Below are 12,521 nucleotides of genomic sequence, written 5' to 3'. Positions count from 1 at the left end.
GTTTATTTTGTATACATTTATTATTCCACATTTATTTATTCAATGTATGATACCATCACCATTCCTCGGCTAGATTAGTCATTTAGGTTATTGAAGTTAATGCCCCCACCAAACCTAAACCGCCCCGCATCACACCCGGTAGTAATCGGGTGTATCATGGGACCCTATGTTTAGGTATGAAGCATATTTTTTATGACTGGGAATATCTCCCAAGTCAACCAAGACCAAGGTTGTCATGCACTCAAATATGCTTTGACTAAATTTACATGACTTCAAGTCAAGAGTATCCGTGGCAGAGAGAACCACGTAGAAGCAAATTTTAAAAGTAAAACCTAATACAAAACTGTCGCAGTATCTCGCAATAAAATTGGCCTTTGTGGCGACCAAATTCGATTAGCACAACAGCTGGTTGAATCGACGTGACAGTTCTTCTCTCTATGTGCACATTTTAGGATATTCCGAGAGGATGTGGTTTGCATCCTGTATTTCTCCACCACATGGACGGGTATGATGAGCGGGTAACGAGACCAAGCTCACAGAGCCTACCAGCGAAACCACCATACCCAGTCAAGAATTGGCTGGTGTAAAGATCCGGAGTCAAAGCGGTTATCTCCATTTGCCGTTTGATAATTGGGAAAAATCTTATGTGTGTGCCTGCCTTTGTTAGAGACATCCCATTTTTCTGCCAGGTCCCCTAGGTCATTTATAATTATTCTAAACTCTTTACTGGTGCCTACTGCGCACTTCCGCAAAACTTAATCAACTCATCAATTCAGTTATTTTTATGATAGTCATTCAATTTTAGAGTTTTATCATGTTTGTCTATTTACTGATTTTTCAATATGTATAGAACTTATACAAAAAACTGTAGGATTTTGATGTATGATCAATAGATGTTAGCCGTTATATTAAAGCTCTAAATAATTTGTATCATCATCATTATCAGCCTGAATCTATCCACTGCTGGATAAGGTGTCTCCAATCTGAATCCACTTCTCTCGGTCCTGTGCGTTGCATTGCCACGTACTTCCGCAGAAATTAAGCATTCCATCGATCCAGCGGCCTCTAGATCTACCTTGCTGTCGTTTTGTACCTCTTGGGTACCACTGGATGACTAGATTTGTCCAACGACTATCCATTCTTCGAGCTATGTGTGCAGCCTATTTCCACTTTAGGCTATTGGCGAACTCTATTGCATCGAAAATCTTTGTATGTTTCCTTCTTGGGATAAAAAATATGTATAAATACTGCACTATAATTTTCTTCAACTCCAATGACAGTTCTTAGTACAACATTGTCATAAAATAATATACAATACAGGAACAATCTGATGCTAGGTTTAAATACATACCTAAAGTACACAGCGTTCTGCACATACAGAAAATAATATAAGTGAGTCAATCGACTGCTACTTCAAAGAAACCAGAAAGAAAATAAAGTACAGGTTCCAAATAAATCTATCCTTTGTCATAATATAATATTATAATTGTTAATTACGATTTTATGAAAATCTTCCTATAAATAGTAATGAAAATATAATTCGTAGCTTTTTTATTTTAATGTGGTCGTGACAAATGTATATCAGAATACACTAAGTAAATCGATCTACAAAATATTATCTGTTACAGACCTACAAACTTATCTGAATAACGGGATGGGGGAGCCACTGTCTAAAACTACCCAATCAAGACTCGTAACTGGACAAAATCTGACATTCGAATGTAATTTTCGAAATGACGTCCTATGGAACTTCGTAGTTCCATTTTTGGCCATTCTACAGATAATTTCGTCGGTCTGTACAATGATACCTATGTGTCTATGTACCAACACATTTCTGGAAAGTAGGCATACTAACTGAAAGTAGCTACTGAGATATCCTGGGTTCGAAGATTAGCTCAGGATGTTGGTAGAACCCAAGGTTCACAAAATTAATTAATCAAATTTTAATTATTTATGGCTAATATTGACCAAACTAGTCTGTTTCTTAACAACCAATAATAAACTTTACTTATCTATTATTTAAAAAATATGCCGTACGTTTATGAACAGACACGAATAAAATGTAACCCCACCATTAATTTCTTTCATTCGAAATTCGAATAACATGTTGGTGTTATCTAATAACGCCGTCTCTGTATTATTTATGTAATATACTACCCATACATTTTGCAGCGTAAAAATATAATATAATATAATAATGACAGGGTAAAGGGATTTTTGGCCAGGCGAACGACACTCGTGATGGATGATCATAATCTATTGGCCCTCGGCTGACGACGCGATAAGTGGAAATCGGAATTATTATCGTTTTCCGATACGTGACAAAGCCTTTTATTCCACTATTTCCACGGCATTAATCATAGACAAATAATAATGGTAGGCGGTAGTTTTGCGCTCTGCACCGTGATGTTAAATAAATCGCCGTGAATGATGCTCGAAATCAAAAATATTTCGCAACTTGTCAAAGAAACGTGATACCATTAATTTACTCCCGGCCATATTATATTTACTCGGCGTTATTCCTTCACAATATTGCAACACTATCAAATCAAGCAAAAATTATTACCTTTTTACCATTTCCTTATTTATGTATTTATGTTGAATTATAACATATAATATGGAAGACTGTTTTATTTGCATAGTTACCTAATATTATATATTTTATAAAAAAAAAATGAATATTCTCAAGTATATTAGCATCTATAAAACGAGAAACTTGAATATTGAGACAATAATTTATGTAGGTATTAAATTGTAGAATATATTATGTACTCGTATCTTGGCAAATATGAGTCGCGAGTCAAGTTACGAGTCAATTCCAACCTCCAATAGAAAGTTTCCTCAATATATTTATTATGTACTGTTAAATTAACATTGAAATAAATGTATAAAGCGCCTATCGGTAAAACAATAATTCAAAAAATACAATAACCACGGATATATTATAATGAAACAAAATATGGTTTTGGTAATTGTGCCGCAGAGGTGGACACGAGCTTTTATAATTTTTTTTTACAAAAACAGTTTATTCTATGTAGACAATTATAATAAATACCTTTTTCTGTCGGCGCATCGTTTTTTCGATCCAATAATCGTTAATTAAAGAAATTTTCATACATTTTGATACACCATTATTCTATGAGGTAATATTAGATTGGGGTAGGTTAGATTAGGTTAGGTAATGTTAGGTTAGAGGTTTGGTTTGGTCTAAAAAGAAAGTTGTAAAATCTCATGTCCACCTCTGCGGCACATTTACCATGGTTTTATATGATCACTAAAATGTGTAGATTTACATAATGAGAAAAGATGGGGCTTTATAATGATAAAAATATCTTTCCTATATTTTTTTCAGGATTTTTCAGGATTCAACCCCTAACATGCTTTGAATTTTTTTTCATTTTCGACCTTTATACGACACGCATCGCTTTAAAATATTTTCAATTTTAATTTCATTTGATTTATCATAATAGTTGATAATAATAATGTACGAGTATAATAAAATTTATATTGTGCAATTTCTACAATAGTTGTTGTATACGTTCAGCCCGATAGCTCAACCGATATTCTTGAATTTGAAATTCGAATAATATTTTGCTATGATTCCAGTCAACCCTATAAAACAATCCAGACTAAACTTCTTTGGCAGTAAATTTATTTTCTGACCCCTTCGCGCTGCTAATTAGCGAGTGTGAAAATTCTTCACTTACGTAAACATGTTTTTTATGGTTATCCTCGCTAAAGATCGTTATCTACCTACACATGTGCTAACCAATTTATCTAAATCTGTGTCTGTCTTCAAACTTTGTTTGAAAACTAACCTACATACAATGCAAAAAGAAATCAAATTATTCACTAAACTACACTAATTAGGCAGTAGGTAGGTATATAGCATAAACAAATGTTGGCAATATGGTCTCCAAGTTTATCAGTCTCGGGCTTTCATGTACCTAAAACCTCCAATGAAAAGCGAAGATAACACAGATAATGTTCCCGAAACTGAATCGAATCATGTGACTGACTATATTTTTCCACCATTCGTTTTCAGTTGTCATCACTAAATTTAATCCTTGAAACTGGGAACTTAGTAGAACTTAGGTCGTGTTTCAATATTCTTATACTACCCTGATACATCCTTGTAGACAAACGGCACTTCGGACTTATTGCGTAAAACCGTCCCATATTTTTCCACTTCAGTTTTTTATTTAAACTATAAAGCTATACACTAATTCGATTTTAACAGAATAATATAACATTCATTAATCACATGACGTCAGTATACACGCGACAGCATCAAGATATTCAAACAAAACCACAGTCACAAACACGAAATCACATCGTCGAATCAGCAGCACTAGAATGTCACCGGTAGAGCCTTAAAAATCGTTCGACGCGGACGAAATGTGGTAATTATAAATTAATTAAAAGGTACGCAGTGATTGTGTTGTTAATATATTCAATCGCATTTTCATGAGCTTATTGGATGTGAGAAAGTCCCCCAGGGAAGGTGCAGGATACTTATCTTAATAAAATGACATGTTTAGTGGTTTGGAATTCTCCGCAGTTATATAAAGAAGAGGGATTTGATTCCCCATTTTGCAATACTTATGGTAATAATACTATTATGTTGACAGATAGAATGCCAAATTGGTATTACTTTAATTGATATGAAAAGGTTTTAGGGACTCGAATATTATTTATATGCGATTTTATGCGAAAGAAAAGAGAAAAGTCAATACTCAATTGAGAATTGCCGTTGGTTTTTTTTCCCTATGCCCTGCACTGAAATATTTATTAATAGCAAATATTTCAAATTAAGAATCTGATACCTCTCTATCTCATTTCTATACACCAATTCAATTTTAAATGATATGGCTGCTTAGTTCATTCTTTATTCGCCACTGGTAAAATATTATAGGATGATAATATAGGTACCTGTTCATCACATAGGTAGGTATATTATGGTTTCCAAGTGTGCAAACATAGCCGCGTTAATTAGCTGCGGTCGATGTTACTCGTTAGTTGTTGGAAAGTTTCCCCTGGAACAGTCATTGTGGGCACGGGCACCCGTACTTACTGGATGGACTCAAGCTCCCTGCATTCAACATTTTTTATTCCGAAAATATAATCCATGTCATTCGTTTTTATTGTAGACACCTTCTAATAACACTAATTACCTCCTGCAATACTAATCGCAATGATTCGTGAGAATTATTATATCCATACTACGATTGGGAATGGGGTCGGATCATGCAATGAAATGTAAAATGCTTATAGATAGCCTATCAAAAGTGTCTCCGAACATTTTGAAAATCGATCGTTACTCCACAATTCTGTTTCTGGTACAATTTTATTCTATGTCTAAATGTGAACGTCAATCGAAACGGCAATTATATTATGCGTTCAAGATTTATATTTCAAATTTCCACCAATGATGGAAAATACTCATATTTCATAAAAATGCGTAAACAATTTTTTTAATGTGTCAAAAAGTCAAGATCGCTTTGTCGCTACGCCATAGCTACGTTAAAAGGCTACGCTGCTACGAGTAATATTAACGCCATCTCGTATGCAAATGGAAAATTATTTAATTTAAATTAAGAACATTGATATACCTGCCGCTTTTTGTTTTTATCAACACGATGATAAAAATAGCAACTGAATTTTTGTCTAGTGAATAAATTATTTATTTTCAAGAATTTTTACACTGTTGTCATTTCAGAGGTTTTATTTCGTCAATAGATAATACAGCAGTGTTGCAAGTAAATATTTTTGAAGTTGTACTTCTTTTGGGATGAGAGTGAAATTGAGAGCTGCGCGCGCACATCGTTACGACAGTATGAAAATAGCTGCGAATCAGTCAGCTGTATACAAATACAAGTTTGATAGTAGAATTGTTCCGTTGCCTAGGCAATGAATTTATTATTGTCGGCCATTTGCAATTGCTTACGTAAAAAAACGATTAAACGTCAGAGCGACAGTTGTTACTTTAAAAATAAAAAAACAACGAGAAATAACAAGATAATTAAGAGCTAGTCGAATAATCTAGGTTATCACAAGTTTTTTTATTGTTTTGTTACGCCAAAGAAGTATTACTTCTAACGCGCGTAAATAGTACACGCACCGATTTGTTTTCTCTATTCTCTTTTTTTAAGTGAATAATGTATGGTACAGTCCTCCAAAATTATCTAAAGAACGGTCAAAAATGGAACTACGAACTACCATATGGACGCCATTTTGAAAACGTCATTCGAATGTCAGATTCTGTCGAGTTGCGAGTAGTTTTCGACAGTGGCTCCCCTATCCATTCTTTCGATAAATTTGTAGGTCTGTACCTAACATTTAGAAAATCTAATATTATTTATATTTTATTATTTATTTATATGAGCTTCGCTCTACAAGGTCTACGATTGTTAATAATCCTAATATTATGTTATGTTGATTACTTGATAACAATGTTTATTGTTCCCTAATGTTTTATAATATTGTTAGACGTTTGTCAACATTTGTGTATTAAATGAGTTTTTTTTTATTTTTCAGGTTCGCACACTGTTCGTCAGTGGATTACCAATGGATGCAAAACCACGAGAACTATATTTGCTGTTTCGAGCTTACGAGGTACGTGTTTTTATGCACATTTAAAAAAAATATATGTAGATATTACATTTCAAGTTTATAAATTACATACATTAAGTATACATACAGTACAAATAAAAAACAATTTAGAATAAAAATTGAGCCCCTCCGAAAAAATAGCATTATCCTTAAATTTTCATTTTTTTATATAATAGTGTCCCATTCGCTGCTGACCTTTTAATTAATATTTTATTACCACATTTAAATAACATGTAAATGATATCTAATGACCACCTGATGGGCAACGCACCAGTTGCATTGGACGCAATTTAAGCACGACATATTATACGTTATTGTACACGTTACCTAATCAGTATTACCTGCTATCAAGATTGGATAATGATTTTTGGTTAGATGCAAAGAAAGATGTACGGTACGTTATTTCAACTGATTTGCTTAAAACTAACAATATCGTGATGTCGCTCTTTTTTTAGAGAAGGGCTCAACTACCTAAGTGTTTATAATTTTTATTGAAACTATTAGTTATTTTATAATAATACAACAGTGCGTTCATTTTATGATACCTATATAGACACATTTTTTATCGCATCATTGTAAAATTAATTTTCAATATATTTTTTGATTAGGTATGATATGTTACCTTTGCTTTACATTAAAACGCAACAACAAAAAACTTCTGACAATAAAATACAATTGTATTCAGATCAATAACTAGCGCCGCAGGCGAAAAAACTACTCTCAGACATTGTCATTTTCATATGTTTTCATTAATTTACCGCCCATCAGAATATTTCGCCCCTAAGCATGAAATATCTACCTCCACCAGGCGCCACGGGATACTATAGAAAATATATACTCGCATGTCATCATTTTGCTGGCTTCGGATGTCTTTTAAATAATAACATAAAGACAAACGTTTATATCCTCTTGTTTCGATAAATTCGTCTACTATAGGGTCGCCTAGACGTCATAAATTTCGAATATGTTATTTCCTGCAGACATTAGGGTGGTACCGCCCTCCCGGAGCCAACTTTTCGGGAATTCCCGTACCAGCCCGCGATGCCGCCTACTTGAATGTCATACCATACCCGTTCTGCCGTATATCTCCTCACACAGTGCGGCGTTCTTTTATCAAATGAATGAACCACACATTAGATATATAATGTCGTTTGCCGCATATATCTATCTATTTGTGTTCTATTCAATGGCTTTTGATATTTTTCATTTTGCGTAGGTTAAACTTTTCACATTTTGATGTATTTGATCACGGCATCAATCTATTCAATATTCACTGGAAGGGTGGGTCTGTATATTTATATAATAGATCTACTTTAACTGAAAGAAACTTATTTATATATAACTAAGTACTTACTTAGATAATAATATTATATAAAAAAAACAATTAACTACTTGATTGATTTTTGAACCAATAATAGTATAACGTTTATCGAGACGAGGGCAATAAATAAACACACTACCTATGATTTTCGTTTTATACAATATTCGAATCAATTTTATTAAATAAAATCCAAACATACAGTAATTGTTATCAGGCTAGGCGCACACGTGCGATTTTTTGTCACCGATTTGTTAGTCGCACAAATAAATACTTATACGGATACGAAGAAATAGATTTTTAATTTGGATAAACGGACTGCTTTATAAATGACATTTTTTAAATGTAACATAACATCATACATAGCTCTTTATACTCTTTCTGTATAAATTAAAAAATCTGAGAATCTGGGGAAAAACATGAATTTCATGATATTGTTAAACGTTTCCTTTTTCTTGTAAGCGCAACAACAGATTTTTTCTCCTCATTTTTATTGCTCTCACGTGTAATTTCCATTGAGGTACTACGGTGAATTTTATCTGCTTGTCCTAATGGATCAATACTGTATCCTCGTTTTCAACTTATCAGTAGCGAGGGCTTCGAGACTAATCAATGCACCCCCTAGAGACGTCGAATTTTAAGCCAGTCGCAACTCGCATGTGGGCATATCAGCGGGAAAATGCGTATCCTGGCCTTATATTAGCGCATACTGCGACGTAGAATGTTGTCAGATTCTTGTGGTGGTACAGGCGACTCATTTAAGTATTGGTATGTATCGTTACTTTCCAATGACACCAACACTATTCCAACGTGATTTCGTCATGCCCGCAATGCCAGAAAATCTGTCCTTTATTATACGACCTTTTCATATACCAGTGTAATTGTGATATTATGACATCTTTCACATGTCTGCTATCGCTCTCAAATTTTATCTCGTGACAGGAAAACTCATATCCGTAGCAACAACTCGTACGTCATAGCTTTTTTCAGTCGCGAATGCTGTCATCCAGAAATTTTGTTTATTATAGATCTGATTTTTGTTGCCGGGTAGACAGTAGACTGCCATTTTCTTTAGAAAAGATCTTACACTTCTGAAAGTTCACTTTGACATTGTCTGGCTTCCCTGCGAAACATAAAACAAACAGCGTCACAGCAAAAGAGAGAACAATTCGACATGACGAGTGACATTTCAATGGTGTGTACTGTCGTGTACAACAGAACAACGGCGAATTGTACATCCAATCCAATCGGTAATAAAAACGTCAGAGCTACACAGACAACATGGCAGCCATATCCCGCCCTTTTAGTAGCTGTCATTTCAGTCGAGAAAATTGTAGAAACAATCGTGCCATGCTGCGGGATCGCTTTCGCTCCATTTCATGCCTATATAGTATCCCATATTACATTTTTCATGCCTGTCGATATCGAGAATCTAAGACCGTGTGCCGTTTCGAAACTAAGTACCTACTCGAGATATTATTGAAGGGAAAAGTAGGTAAATTGATGGGGCACCGTCATTTCCAATAACACGTCAAATACGCTTTATTTTATTTTAGTAGACCTTCCATATTTGAAAAAGACTAAAATGGAATACAGTGTTGCCATTGCTATAAATATGATATTTAAGTTATAAATATACCAACAGTTCAATATATGCCATACCGGAATATTGGTACGCGTGACATTTCTTTACGTGAGCTTCTGAATAATTTCTCCTCATTATTATAAATTTGAGAGCGTTTAGGATTTACCATGACTATAAAACTTTATCGTATTTCTCAATACATAGTATCGAAATAAATATATATGTGTATATAAAGCATTCCTAACGACAAGAGTTTTTTGTGCTTAAATTTTTGGCGGAAATTCCAATGTCATTCATTACACATACTCTACTTACCGTTACCATCTTTTTGTCACCAAGGCTTATAGCGCCTGTACACATGCATGGAATTACTGTCGGCAATTGTGCTTATTTTAAACTGTCTTGACAATAACTGTTTACACGTAAAAATGCTGACTGTCTCTCCAGTCTCATTCTTAAATAGTAAGCGAGACACGAGGTAGTCATTTTATACTACTATCTGACAGGTCGTATTGAAAATCGGAGCTCAAAATGAGGAGTTCATTTTTTCACTATCGCTCTACTGCGCAGGCGCAAATCGAAAATAATCTTACTTGCGTGCAATAAATCATCACAATTTGGAATCTTCCAATCTTGTTTGATTTATGCACGCAATCTTGCCAACTGCAGGATAATACATGTTTCCCCATACATTTTCTTACTGTGCACAGTACATCCATGCACGTGTAAACGGGGTAATAGTACACGATCCGACAAATTATATTACTTTAAGAAAATTATAGTACGCTGAGTGTTCGACTGACAATGTAATAATTATTGTCAACCTTCAAGATATATTTTTTTTAAATCGAAAATTTCCGTTCAGAATGAGGTCGAAACCTTTTTAGCTCTTCTAGCCAAAAAAAAAATACCCACGAATTTTGGAAATTCCGTTCGACACTTCTTTTTTTATACTTTCGAAAAAAGATTTGGGACCATTATGGGTATATTTCAAAAGTATAGTATTTTACATCAATTTATACGGCAATCGCGAAATTGTTGTACTTTTGGCGTACCATACTTTCTACAATATCGTACATAGTACGCGGACCAAAAGTATAGTACAAATACCATAACTATAGTACGGTTAGCAACACTGTGACTACCATTATCTTTTACAAGTTTTAAACACCCAAAGAATGGACACAAACCTAGTTTGCACAGGAAGCTCAAATTTCATACCAAAATCTAAATGCTAAAGCAATTCCAGTGATAAAGAGACATTTTATTGTTATTAATGTGACTCGGCTCGGTATTTTTAATTTATTAATTGACATGCTTTTTTTAACCGAATGTTTTTTTTATATTTTTTCAGGGATATGAAGGATCACTCCTAAAAGTCACAAGCAAAAATGGAAAAACAGCTTCGGTGAGTTTAATTATAATATATGTCCAGAGATTTTAGATATATTTCAAAGAAACCGAAAATCAAATTATTTTATGCTAAGCACATTTTATTGTTGTTTTAATTTAATAAAACGCATTTTTTTTTTGTTGTACTTACTCCACTTTTAATCAATAGATTAGGACCGGTTTCGTCCGCCTCATTAAAACAACAATACAATGAAGTTCCACCATGAATTGACAGTTAACAAAATAAAAGAAGAAAAAAACTAACCACATTTATAATAATATATAGATGGGTATTGCTTATTTGTTAGCCAGTTTGCACAAACAAACTCGTCTCGACTACAACACGTCGAATTGTCATTGTAATTTTGTTGTCATTCACATAATACACAATCAAGTTTATGTCATGTAATTTAACATATTGCTTATTTCATAGAAAAAAAACATGATCTCACATATTATGTGACTAGGAAGAGAGTTGCAACATCACCGGTTATTTTGATTTATGACCATGTTCCAGTCAAGACGTTTTTGTACGTGCGATCGGGCTTAGAATTATTTCCGTACCTACTATGTATCTAAACAGCAGAAGCTACAGTTCTCTGACAGAAATTTATGTTTACATTTAAATTTCCCGACCTTTGATTATCCGACATCCAGATTATTTGAGCACAGTCTATATCTAAAAAAATATATTAAATCTCAATATAGTACTACATAGCCAAAAATCAAAAAGTATTTTTGTTTATTAGACATCTGTTCAAAAGCAAATATTCAATAAAAATATGTTCATGCCTCAGTTGTTACAAAATATTCATTATATTATGGCAGTATAAGTTTAGTATCCACAAAACTGATATATAAATTCAATGACACGCCAGCTGTCTGGTACTGATCCCTATAAGAGCAAATGCTCTGTGGTGTGGGACTTACTATTTGATAGTCTCTTTATCATGCTTTGCAAACAGTTCTCCATTATTTATATGTCACCACTGCATTCATTTGTTTTGAAAATCTGTCATCGATTATTCAGTATAAATAACTAATTTCAAAATTTGAATATCCGGCTTACCAAAAACCTGATCTCAGAAGACACCACACGCAATTGTTAAATGTGACATACTTACTTATGTATATATTATGAAAATTTACCTTTTTTTAAATCTGTTTCAGCCTGTCGGTTTTGTAACATTCCACACCAGAGCAGGCGCCGAGGCAGCAAAGCAAGATTTACAGGTTTGTATAGGAATACTCTCATTGTAAACAAATCAATTACATCCATCAAACAAAGTTTCCATAATAAATGACAAAATTATGTAACAAAAGATAGGATAATAATAAATTAACTTATGACAGGATTACTTGCTTGTCATTTTATTATCGACAAAAGAAATAGATATTTACGTCTGAAAAGAACTAAATAAATTTAAAAAAAACCAATTATTAATATACCTACATACATCATAATAATCTTATATAAGTATAGATATTTTAGTAAGTTGATTTGATAATAATTATTTACAAATCTTACTAACTACTCACAATATTATAATATCACTCGCTATGTTATTATTACAAAACTACTATTTTATTTATTTTTAGCGGTTGCTGTTATCT

Source organism: Rhyacophila brunnea, unplaced genomic scaffold, assembly GCF_057557595.1.
Source record: "Rhyacophila brunnea isolate RB1 unplaced genomic scaffold, BYU_Rbru_1.0 scaffold_14, whole genome shotgun sequence".
NCBI classification, from domain to species: domain Eukaryota; kingdom Metazoa; phylum Arthropoda; class Insecta; order Trichoptera; family Rhyacophilidae; genus Rhyacophila; species Rhyacophila brunnea.
The sequence above is the reverse complement of the archived record's forward strand: the minus strand, read 5'-3'. Positions refer to the sequence as shown.